Raw genomic sequence first — 13,501 nt, forward strand, 5'->3', positions numbered from 1 at the left:
GATTATTCAAAGTAGCCACCCTTTGCCTTGACTGCTTTGCACACTTGGCATTTTCTCAGCCAGCTTCATGAGGTGGAATGCATTTCAATTAACAGATGTGCCTTGTTAAAAGTTCATTTGTGGAATTTCTTTCCTTCTTAATGCGTTTGAGTCAATCAGTTGTGCTGTGACGTGGTAGGGTTGGTATAATGAAGATAGCCCTATTTGGTAAAAGATTGAGTCCACATTTCTTCTAGTGCAGTCAAAAACACCATCAAGCGCTATGATGAAACTGAATCTCATGAGGACCGCCACAGGAAAGGAAGAGCCAAAGTTACCTCTGTTGCAGAGGATAAGTTCATTAGAGTTTACCAGCCTCAGAAATCGGCAATTAACTGCAGCCCAAATAAATGCTTCACAGTTCAAGTTACAGACACATCTCAACATCAACTGTTCAGAGGAGACTGCATGAATCAGGCCTTCATGGTCAAATTTCTGCAAAGAAACCACTACTTAAGGACACCAATAAGAAAGAGACTTGCTTGGGCCAAAAAACGAGCAATGGACATTACTGGTGGAAATCAGTCCTTTCGTCTGATGAGTCCACATTTTCACTTTTTTGGTTCCAACCGCTGTGTCTTTGTGAAAAGCAGAGTAGGTGAACGGATGATCTCCGCATATGTGGTTCTCACCGTGAAGCATGGAGGAGGAGGTGAGGTGGTGTCAAGTTGCTTTGCTGGTGACACTGTCTGATTTATTTAGAATTCAAGGCACACTTAACCAGCATGGCTATCACAGCATTCTGCAGTGATATGCCATCCCATCTGGTTTGTGCTTAGTGTTTCTATAATTTGTTTTTCAACAGGACAATGGCCCAACACACCTCCAGGCTCTGTAAAGGCTATTTAACCAAGAAGGAGTGATGGAGTGGTGCATCAGATGACCTGGCCTCCAATCACCCGACCTCAACCCAATTGAGATGGTTTGGGATGAGTTGGACTGCAGAGTGGAGCAAAGGCAGCCAACAAGACTGTTGGAAAAGCATTCCAGTTGAAGCTGGTTGAGAGAATGCCAAGAGTGTGCAAAGCTGTCACTGAGGCAAAGGGTGTCAACTTTAAAGAATTGAACACTTTTTTGGTTATTACGTGATTTCATATGTGCTATTCTACAATGTAGAAAATAGTAAAAATAAAGAAACCCTTGAATGAGTAGGTGTTCAAACTTTTGACTGGTTCTCTAGAACCCTGTATGGTGTAATTTATGAATGAAGGCTACTACTAATAAATAGTATTTTTTTTTAGCTAAGAATATAATAGAATAAACAGTTAAATAATGGGGAAAAAGACTAGTATATTTGAGATTTTATTTTCATTATATGCAAACATAGTTTGGAAGTATGCTCGTGGCCTGGGCGGAATCCCTTTGTTTGAATGATGACCCATGTCAATCTTGGTAACAGCTCTGACTTCTTTATGGAACAATACATTTTGGGTGGTTGCCTGGCTGGTTCCTGAGAATACGAAGAAAGGAGCAGAAACATGAATTAGTATGCCAAAATGAAGAAGAAATGCTACTTAAACATATCATTATGATGTAGAAGAACAATTTGCATGCAGCTGTTGTCAGCAGCAGCCAAAAGAGATCCTCTGATCGTTGAGTTACTGCCAGACTGAGCAAAACATAGATGGTGTGTTAAGTCAATTCATGATTAACTAGGCTATTGAATCACCAAGACTTATTATACCAAGACTTATTATACCATATATAATACTTTATTAATAAATGTGGTCCTTCTGTAGCTCAGTTGGTAGAGCATGGCGCTTGTAACGCCAGGGTAGTGGGTTCGATCCCCGGGACCACCCATACGTAGAATGTATGCACACATGACTGTAAGTCGCTTTGGATAAAAGCGTCTGATAAATGGCATAATTATATTATTATTTAGATACATACCTCCTGTCAGCCCACTGGCCATCACGTACGTTCAGAGGTCAGCAACAGTTCTTTGACTTCAAGAAAATAGTCCCCTCACTGAAATACTCATACAATGAACAATTAGATCATTTCCAATGTCAGGCTTGGTCTGTAGCTCTATTTTTCATATTCCATAATTTAAAAAGTATATTTATTTGTAAGAGTAAGTTAGCTAACTTGTAAAGTGTTTTATTAAAGTAGCCTAGCTTTTTCGTCTAGCTAGCTAGCTTACAAATTGTGCACACATTCTAATACATTATCTTACCCATCATATGATTTTGGCTTCATATATTTTAATTAAATAATCAACTTTGTCTTCCTTAAATTGAAATAGTATATTTTCAGGTTCAACCACCTTCCTCTTGAGTCTTCATGCTTTAATAGCAGTTGGTTTTTGATCAGAAGGGCAGTTAATTTGAAATGATCAAAGGTTCTATATAGAACCCCTTAATTTGTATTTATTTTAAAGCAATAGGAAATCATGTGTTTTTATTATACACATTATTTCCTCTTGCTTCTAGCTACCATTTAGTTTGCAACAGTGCAGGTTTGTATGAACCTTTCTTTATGAACCTTGCTGTTTGCCACTCTGACCTCGGTAACAATTTTGTAAAATACAAATTCGATCTCCCCCTGCCATAGAGTTAAGGTGTCGGATGTCCGCTAGCCATTTCATGATATCAACAAGGTCTAACAAGGGTTAGCTTTTGTTAGCTGTTTGCAAAAATCCACATCACACTCTGGGGTAGGGGTAAAACCCTCAAGGTTCTTTGCCCTCATGGGGTATATAAATATACAACCTTTTTTTAGTAAAGTGATCTTTAATATCATCCAAAGAGCCAAAGGGTTCTATATAGAGCCCCAAAATAACAATATTTTCGAAGAGTATAGGCTACATAGCCCAATAACAGCGTAAGGTTGCCTATTCATAGTCAATCTGAAAATGCTGTATCTACTAACCCAACCCTTTTTTAACCCTAAACTTAAACCTTTACCCTAATCTCTATTCTAAACCTAACACTAACCCAGGGGACCCCATTTTGATACAATAACTTTCCCGCGAGCCCAACCACGATAAAGAAAATTATGTAATTAACAGCGATTAAAACAAGTTATGGCAGAACATTCTAACTGTACGCCTGATTGTATTCTCAATTCACCATATACTTGTGTGGTTATGGCATCCAGTTGGGGTGGCAGGGTAGCCTAGTGGTTAGAGCGTTGGACTAGTAATCAGAAGGTTGCAAGTTCGAATCCCTGAGCTGACAAGGTACAAATCTGTTGTTCTGCCCCTGAACAGGCAGTTATCCCACTGTTCCTAGGCAGTCATTGAAAATAAGAATGTGTTCTTAACTGACTTGCCTAGTAAAATAAAGGTAAAATAAAAACTAAAAATTGCAAATTAGTCTGACAATTTCTCTTATCTCACCACCACTGAGTGCTTGATGCATGTCGCATGGTAAATTCTCAGTCAGGAGGTGTGGTCGACAGTGCGTACCGCGAACGTGTCTTTTCTTGCTCGGGAATCGAGAGACAGAACAATATGTCTTTGTGAATAGCATCCCCCAACATGTAGCAAACTAAAGTCAGTGCATCTTGGCCCTCATAGCTAACATCCATTTGGAGAGCATAAGGTGGGGAGTTGAGTCGTTACTCAGTTTCCTTTTGATTGTTCGCTATATCATCAATTCTTAGTTTGACAGTGTTATCGGACAAAGGTATTGATGAGAATTTCTATGCCTCTGCCTCCCCTCACATTGTTTTCACCATATCAATTGTGGCCGGTAATAGTCTTTGCAATAGTGTGTGGTTTTTGTGGAAATTCATACTGAGACGTTGTAATTTCTTCAAACAATTCTTTATTTAATATCGATTTAATTATTGCAATAATGAGACTAGGCAACCCAACACTCTTGACTGTTGGGCCGAGCAGACCTCCACGTGGCTTAGTCTCCCAGATGCAAGAATAATTTTGAGACCGTTTAGGAGAACAATCCCTCATTATCTCTGGTGAAACCCATTCTTGACCATACGCCCATATTAGCTACAGGGAGCTTGAGTGGAGTCCATAAAAACACAGCATTAGTAGAACAGAAATGTCTTACTATTTGTTAAGTATTAATTTTTAACCATTAATCAAATAAATCGGGTAAGTAAGTCATTTTTCTATCACAGGTTTCATAGCGTAGCAGGCTTAGCCATTAAGCTATAACTAGCAATGCAAATGGCTGTTTGAGATACAAATAAGATTACTACACAGATTGCTTGCTAGCTAACAGTACGCTTTAACTTACAATAAATGACTGACAAAATTAGAAACTTATATCTGAAAATAGTTAGTCTTACCCGTCCGTATACATGGATGAACACTTCACGGGAGCGTGTCTTTTCCATTTGGTTTGAAGTTAGCTAAAACTTGTTTGGCCGTTGTGTCAAGTCATCCCAGGTCACACTGATCGTGTGCAGAAAGTAGACCACAATTTGTTCCCACTGATCTTCAGCGAAGCCATATTGTTGAGAGCAGTAGCAACACTTTTGCAGTTCTCCATGGCTAACACTATATATTTAACATGTTATAGACAAGCGTGCTACATTGCAGACCAACCTGAACTCATTTCTTGGCATGTCCAGCCCATCCATTATCTCAGTCAATCACAGTTAGCGGGAAGGTTCCTGGCTTTTTCCTGTAAACTAGGCTCGTAATTTAACAATTTTATTTGTATTTACAGATTGCATACACATTTGTTATTAAGGCACAGGACGGCAATTCCAGAAGGCAATTCTGCCAAAAACCAATTTATGTAAAAAATAAAAGAACGTTCAAATGCCTCTCCTGTGTAGTAGTGACGTGCGACATTGGTCTAGCTTCTTAAAACGGGTCACATGTTTTATATATACGGTTGAAGTCGGAAGTTTACATACACTTAGGTTGGCGTCATTAACACTTGTTTTTCAACCACTCCACAAATGTCTTGTTAACAAACTATAGTTTTGGCAAGTCTGTTAGGACATCTACTTTGTGCATGCCACAAGTAATTGTTGCAACAATTGTTTAGACAGATTTCACTCAATCACTATTCCAGTGGGTCAGAAGTGCACATACACTAAGTTGACTGACTTTAAATAGCTTGTAAAATTCCAGAAAATTATGTCATGGCTTTAGAAGCTTCTGATAGACTACAGTAAAAGTCCTATATTGACAACCTGAAAGGCCGCTCAGCAAGGAAGAAGCCTCTGCTCCAAAACCGCCATTAAAAAAAGCCAGACTGCGGTTTGCAACTGCATTTTGGGACAAAGAGCGTACCTTTTGGAGAAATGTCCTCTGGTCTGATGAAACAAAAATAGAACTGTTTGTCCACAATAACTATTGTTATGTTTCGAGGAAAAAGGGGGAGGCTTGCAAGCTGAAGAACACCATCCCAATCGTGAAGCACGGGGGTGGCAGCATCATGTTGTGGGGGTGCTTTGCTGCAGGAAGGACTGGTGCACTTCACAAAATAGATGGCTTCATGAGTAAGGAAAATTAGGTGGATATTGAAGCAACATCTCAAGACATCAGTCAGGAAGTTAAAGCTTGGTCGCAAATGGGTCTCCAAATGGACAACGACCCCAAGCATACTTCCAAAGTTGCGTCAAAATGGTTTAAAGTCAAGGTATTGGAGTGGCCATCAAAGCCCTGACCTCAATCCTATGGAAAATTCAAAAAAAGCGTGTGCGAGCAAGGAGGCCTACAAACCTGACTCAGTTACACCAGCGCTGTCAGGTGGATAGGGCTAACATTCACCCAACTTGTGGGGAGCTTGTGGAAGGTTACCTGAAACGTTTGACCCAAGTTAAACAATTTAAAGGCAATGCTACCAAATACTAATTGATTGTATGTAAACTGACCCACTGGGAATGTGATGAAAGAAAAAGCTGAAATAAATCTACTATTATTCTGACATTACACATTCTTAATAAAGTGGTGATCCTAACTGACCTAAGACAGGGAATTTTTACTTGGATTAAATATCAGGAATTGTGAAGCTGAGTTTAAATGTAGTTGGCTAAGGTGTATGTAATCTTCCTACTTCAACTGTATAAGCTTGAGCAAAGTACTTGCGCAGTTTAGTGGGAACAATCAGCCCACGGAGAGAAGCACGAGATTGAACTTCTTAACTTTCTAGAGTTTTCCCTGTTAGTTAACACTAGCAACCCCTTTGTGGCAATTGTGACTGAATCAATGCAACATTATCTAGTGATGCACTGATATTACATTTTTGGCCGATACCAATATAATATTTTCCTTGCCGAAGAAAAACTATACAGATGACCATTTTTTTTGTTACATTTGTGGCATTTTAAGCATTCTAGTACAGTAAATAGTTCACACACACACAGCGGTCTAAGGCACTGCATCTCAGTGCAAGAGGCGTCACTACAGTCACATCTGACCGTGATCGGGAGTGCCATAGTGCGGCGCACAATTGGCCCAGTGTCGTCCAGGTTTGGCTGGGGTGGGCTGTCATTGTAAATAAGAATTTGTTCTTAACTGCCTTGCCTAGTTAAAGGTTACACACACACACACACCACACCACACACACACTGACCGAAAAGTTTAGGTTGGCATTTACGTATATCCCCATCCCCATGTCCACCTGTGTATGTAACATTTCACATCACAGTTTGTCTGCATCGAAGTAGCGGTCCTTGTATCTAGCGTCGAGCATGGTGGCGACACAGTAAAGAGGTTCAGAGAGCTTGTTCACAGCCTCGAGTACTTTTGTTTTAACCCCACGGTCTGTGTTGGCCATTTTGTTGAGCAGGCATTTCGATGCCATGACAGGGTATCCCATCTGCTGAAGATGCAGTTGAGTCAGTTGTTCGAATGGAGCTAGGAGTGCTCATGTTTAAGTTTCAAACATGTTCTCAAATGCCTTTGAAATGGCAGCAGCGGTATGAGAACCAGAACCAGACTCATAATGCTCATGGGGCTGACATCGCTGGTCCAAATGTCAGTCGTGAAGCTAATAAGTGACGCTCATGGATGTGAGTTTCAACAATAGTGTATAACTCTGGTTGGGCAACATCTGAAAAATAGTGTGTACTGGGGCTCGACCAGTCGGCGAAAGCCAACATAATCCACGACAGAGCATTTGATTGTCAAGGGCAATGAATTCCATTATCTTGGCATTAATGGATTTTGCCTTTTGAGTTGTCTCATTGAAATGTTCTTACTTATGACTGCTCGACTTGAACTTTTGGTAGTGTGCGCTTAGTATTTTTCTGCTTTTGTTGTGTGGCGCTGTGTTTTGTTACGTAATCTACTTACGTTTATATAGGTATGCACGTCAGCTTTGACATCAGTTTTGCACATCGGCGTCGAACAAGACATCGGGCCGATGCTGGCATTTTTAGCTAATATCGTCCGATTCTGATATGCTCACCGATATGTTGCGCATCCCTATTAATAACATATACAGTGGGCCAAAAGTATTGTCAGCCACCAATTGTGCAAGTTCTCCCACTTAAAAAGATGAGGCCTGTAATTTATCGTAGGTACACTTCAACTGAGACAAAATGAGAAATCCAGAAAATCACATTGTAGGATTTAATGAATTTGCAAATTATGGTGTAAAATAAGTATTTGGTCACCTACAAAACGAATTGCAAAGACAGGCAAATCAAGCACACAGTGATACAAGCATAGCTAGTAGCTACTGAACTAGAGAAATTGTTCAAATTAACATAGTTGTGGCGCATGCTTTTGAAGGAAGAGGAAGAAAAAAAATGGCAGCTTTACAGAACTCATCCAGAGCTCTTTGACTTCTGACAGAAAGCCATTGTAAGATATCAGATTGCAAACATTTTGTAGTGAATTGCGTACAATTGTAACTTCATCACCTCACCCACACAGAGACTCCCTGAAAGAAATAGAAGCTATGGACTCACCGGCTCTCGCTTTCTCCCATTGTGCTATTTAGAAATAAATGCGTGACAGGCTCAACTGTTCTGGGTAACTCCGGTAAGCTTCATAATGTGGCTGGTGAAATGAAGAACGCAATTGTAACGTTCGTTGTTTGAAGGAGACCAAGGCGCAGCGTAATTTGTGGTCATCATATTTATTTAAATGAGAACCAGCAACAAAATAACATGAAACCAAAATGAATGTACCATTCTGTAGGCTACAAGAGCTGTACAAAAACAGGATCCCACAACATTGGTGGGAAAAAGGCTACCTAAGTATGATCCCCAATCAGAGACAATGATAGACAGCTGCCTCTGATTGGGAACCACACTCGGCTAAACACAAAGAAATACAAAACATAGAATTCCCACCCCACATCACATCCTGACCTCACGAAATAGAGAAATAAAATGGCTCTCTAAGGTCAGGGCGTGACAGCAATCTGCTTCATCTCCTAACATATTGCACAAGTTGACTGCAGGTATTAGCTTAAAAGGTAGCTACAAATATTCAAATTTATTGAACAAATTCAAATAAATAGTTTTGAAATTGACGGTATTGAATAACCATCCTGTGTCTTTTTCCAAATACCCTCAGTTTATGACAGTTTAATTCCCTCATGTCCAGGTCGGATAGGGCAGTGCGAAGTACAATTAAGATTTCACCATCTGTGGGTCTGTTGGGGCGGTATGAAAAAATGGTGTAGGTCCAGGGTGTCTGAGATGATGGTGGTGTTGTGTGTCATGACCAGTTTTTTAAAAGCACTTCATAATTACAAATGTGTGTGCTACAGGGCGATATAGGCATGTTACCTTGGAGTTCTTGGGAACAGGGACAATGGTGGTCACCTTGAAACATGTTGGGATTATAGACTGGGACAAGGAAAGATTGAAAATGTCTGTGAAGACACTTGCCAGTTGGTCCTTGCATGCTCTGTGAAAGGGCCGGTCCTTGTATTCCATCTAGCCCGGAGGCCTTGCAAGTGTTAACATGATTTAAAAGTTTTGCTCATATCCAATGGAGAGTGAGATCACACAGTCATCCGGAACAACAGGGGCTTTCATGTTTTCATCAAGTGAGCATGAAAGGGATATAACCTACACTTGTCAAGTTGTAGAACACCTACTCATTCAAGGGTTTTTCTTTATCTTTACTATTTTCTACATTGGAAGACATCAAAACTATGAAATAACACATGGAATCATGTAGTAACCAAAAAAGTGTTAACCTTCCGCTCGCGGAACCCCTCGACAACATTCCGCTGAAAAGGCAGTGCACGAAATTCAAAAATATTTTTGGGAAATATGTAACTTTCACACATTAACAAGTCCAATACAGCGAATGAAAGAAACTTGTTGTTAATCTACCCATCGTGTCCGATTTTCAAAAAGGCTTTACAGCGAAAGCACAACACAGTGGGGCAAAAAATAATTTAGTCAGCCACCAATTGTGCAAGTTCTCCCACTTAGAAAGATGAGAGGCCTGTAATTTTTTTTATCATAGGTACACTTCAACCATGACAGACAAAATCCAGAAAATCACATTGTAGGATTTTTAATGAATTTATTTGCAACTCCCTCCAAAGAATACTTTTTTGCCCCACTGTATGATTATGTTAGGTCAGAGCCAAGTAAAAAAAACACCAGCCAGAGATAGGAGTCACAAAATGCATAAATATATAAACCTTTGATGAGCTTCATCAGATGACACTCATAGGACATCATGTTACACAATATATGTATGTTTTGTTCGATAATGTGCATATTTATATCCAAAAATCTCAGTTTACATTGGCGCGTTACGTGCAGTAATGTTTTGATTCCAAAATATCCGGTGATTTTGCAGAAATACTCATAATAAACATTGATAAAAGATACAACTGTTATTCCCATAATTAAAGATAGCGATTGCATTAAGGAGAAGTCTGTGTCAGATTTTTAAAAAACTTGACGGAAAAAGCATAATCTGAGTACGGCGCTCAGAGCCCAATCCAGTCAAAGAAATATCTGCCATGTTGGAGTCAACAGAAGTTAGAAATAACATTATAAATATTCACTTACCTTTGATCTTCATCAGAATGCACTCCCAGGAATCGCAGTTCGACAATAAATGACTGATTTTGTTCTTTAAAGATCCATAAAGTCCATAATTTATGTCCAAATAGCTACTTGTTGTTAGCACTACGTCCAGACAAAAACTCAAAGTTCCGTTACAGGTCGTAGAAACAAGTCAAACGATGTATGGAATAAATCTTTATGATGTTTTTAACATAAATCATCAATAAGGTTCCAACCGGAGAATTCCATTGTCTGAAGAAAATCCCTGGAACGAGAGCTAACTCTGTCGGGACCGTGCTTCACGAGCCTGAGACACTCTGCCAGACCCATGACTCATTCAGCTCCCATTTCCCCCTCCTTTATAGCAGAAGCCTGAAACAAGTTTCTAAAGACGGTTGACATTTAGTGGAAGCCTTGAAGTAGGCCAAGCTTTTAAAAACTACAAACTTCAGAATTCCCACTTCCTGGTTGGATTTTTCTCAGGCGAAAGCCTGCCATATGAGTTATGTTATACTCACAGACATCATTCAAACACTTTTAGAAACTTCAGAGTGTTTTCTATCCAATGCTACTAATAATATGCATATATTAGCATCTGGGACAGAGTAGGAGGCAGTTCACTCTGGACACGCTATTCATCCAAAAGTGAAAATGCTGCCCCCTATCCCAAAAAGGTTAAACACATCCAAATATATTTGAGATTCTTCAAATAGCCACCCTTTGCCTTGATGACAGCTTTGCACACTCCTGGAATTCTCTCAACCAACTTCACCTGGAATGCTTTTCCAACAGTTTTGAAGGCGTTCCCACATATCCTGAGCATTTGTTGGCTGCTTTTCCTTCACTCAGTGGTCCGACTCATCCCAAACCATCTCCATTTGGTAGAGGTCGGGATTGTGGAAGCCAGGTCATCTGATGCAGCACTCCATCACTCTCCTTCTTGGAAAAATAGCCCTTACACAGCATGGAGGTGTGTTAGTTCATTGTCCTGTTGGAAAACCAAATGATAGTTCCACTAAGCCCAAATCAGGTGTGATGGCGTATCGCTGCAGAATGCTGTGGTAGCCATGCTGGTTAAGTGTGCATGGAATTCTAAATCAATCACTGACCGTGTAATCTGCAAAGCACCCCCGCACCATCACACCTCCTCCATGCTTTACGGTGGGAAATACAAATGCAAGAAATCATCCGTTCACCCACACAGCATCTCACAAGGACAACTTTCCACCGGTCTAATGTCCATTGCTCATGTTTCTTGGCCAAAGCAAGTCTCTTCTTCTTATTGGTGTCCTTTAGTAGTGGTTTCTTTGCAGCAATTCGACCATGAAGGCCTGATTCACACAGTCTCCTTTGAACAGTTGATGTTGAGATGTGTCTGTTACTTGAACTCTATGAAGCATTTATTTGGGCTGCCATTTCTGAGGCTGCTAACTCTAATGTACTTATCTTTCACAGAGGTAACTCTGGGTCTTCCATTCCTGTGGCGGTCGTCATGAGAGCCAGTTTCATCGTAGCGCTTGATGGTTTTTGAGACTGCACTTGAAGAAACCTGTTATTTGAAATGCATTCCAGGTCAATTTGTAAGTCGCTCTGGATAAGAGCGTCTGCTAAATGACTTAAATGTAATGTGACTACCTCATGAAGCTGGTTGAGAGAATGCAAATAGTAAGCCAACCTTCGCCTTGATGACAGCTTTGCAATTTGAAGACTCTCAAAATATATTTTGATTTAACACTTTTTTTTATTTCATAGTTTTGATTTCTTAACTATTATTCTACAATGTAGAAAATAGTACAAATAAAGAAAAACCCTTGAATGAGTAGGTGTTCTTAAACTTTAGGCCGGTAGTGTAATTGATTTTGCGTATTGATTTAAACAGAGTAAACGTTAACACTAGACAGGTCAATACCATGCTGATACAGAGATACCATGCTGAAGCCTTTATAATGTAGTGTCTAACTGACGATTCAAGGCTATGCTCGTTCCAGCAGAAAGGGAGAAGGAGAGAGAGGGAGTTGGAGAACGAGAGACACAGCGGTTTATCTTAATAGCACAATGCATGAATTTTCCCTCAACGCTACTAACATAAACCTCACACACATTCCCTCCTGCCAAAGTACACACACTATCTCTTTGTTTCTCTCTTTCCTCCTCACTTATTTCCTATTTCTCCTGTCTCTCTCTCCATCCATCTTTCCGCCCCTTCTCGCTCTCTCTCACCCCTCTCTCTTTCTTCCCTCTCTCTCTCTCAATTCATTCTCTCCTGCCAATGAGTGTTGTGCAACTGACTTGCATAAAGCAAACCTTTTTTATATACAGATTTTGTCCGTTATAAATAGAACGGATCTTCCAGGAATGGTTATAGGAGAGTGGGGGGAGGGGGAGAGAGATGCAAAAAGGAAGGAGGAGAGGGAAGTAAAGAGCAAAATAGAGAGAGCAACAGGTCAAAATCAGTCAACAAATGAGTGGGAAGAAGAGAGGATAGTGTCCCTGCTATAGATTATGTCAGCGTGTACTACAAATATACAGAGACGGAAACACACACGCAAACACTCGCGCGCACACCCTATGGCCACTTGGTCAAAAGTAGTGTGCTTTATAGGCAGTAAAGTACCATTTGGGATGCTGGGACAATTGTGTGCCGCCCTATGGGACTCCCAATCACGGCCAGTTGTGTTACAGCCTGGAATCAAACCAGGGTCAGTAGTGACACCTCTAGCAATGAGATGCTACGCCTTAGACCGCTGTGTCACTCGGGAGAGTGGGAGAGACTGGGGGAGGGAGAGAGAGAGAGACACTGGGGGAGGGAGAGACTGGGGGAGGGAGAGGTGGGGGGAAGAGACAGAGAAAGACTGCGGTAGAGAGAGAGCTGGAGGGAGAGAGAGACGGTGAAGGGAATGAGAAACTGGGGGAGAGAGACATGGGTGGGTGAGAGGGAGACTGAGGGAGTGAGAGACATGGGGTGGGACAGAGACACGGGGAGAGGGAGAGACGGCGATGGGGAAGAGAGACTGAGGGAGATGGCTATAGACGGGGAGGGACAGAGCGACACGGGGGAGGGAGAGACAGAGATGATGGGGAAGAGAGAGAGACGTGGGATGGAGCGAGAGAAACAGGGGGGAGGGAGAGAGACTGAGAAGGGAGAGGGTGAGAGACAGGGAGGCGGGGGGAGAGAGAGACGTGGGAGAGACAGGGAAGAGAGACTGGGGGTGGAGGGGGAGAGAGATGGGGAGGGAGAGTGTGAGAGAGACGGAGAGCGGGAGGGAGATGTGGGAGCGAGAGGGAGACGGGGGAGGGAGAGCAAGAGAGACAGGACGAGGGACAGAGTTGCAGGGGGAGGGCGGGAGAGAGAGAGAAGGGGCGTGGGACTGAGTTGCTGGGGGAGGGCGGGAGAGAGACTGGGCGAGGGACAGAGTTGCTGGGGGCAGGGAGGGAGAGAGACGGTGGAAGGGAGAGACTGGGGGAGGGAGAGACACAGTGATGGGGAGAGACCGAGAGAGACGGGATGGAGAGCGAGAGACAGAAAGAGACGGGGGGAGAGGGA

General features: G+C 41.6%; 1 protein-coding gene across 2 annotated transcripts in view; it reads left to right on the top strand.

Annotated features, from left to right (window-relative positions):
- The window catches only part of tnfsf10l (TNF superfamily member 10, like), a 66,455-nt gene that overhangs the window by 1,183 nt on the left and 51,771 nt on the right, over nt 1–13,501 (top strand). The window lies entirely within an intron of this gene.

This window comes from Oncorhynchus keta, chromosome 13, assembly GCF_023373465.1.
Source record: "Oncorhynchus keta strain PuntledgeMale-10-30-2019 chromosome 13, Oket_V2, whole genome shotgun sequence".
NCBI classification, from domain to species: Eukaryota; Metazoa; Chordata; class Actinopteri; order Salmoniformes; family Salmonidae; genus Oncorhynchus; species Oncorhynchus keta.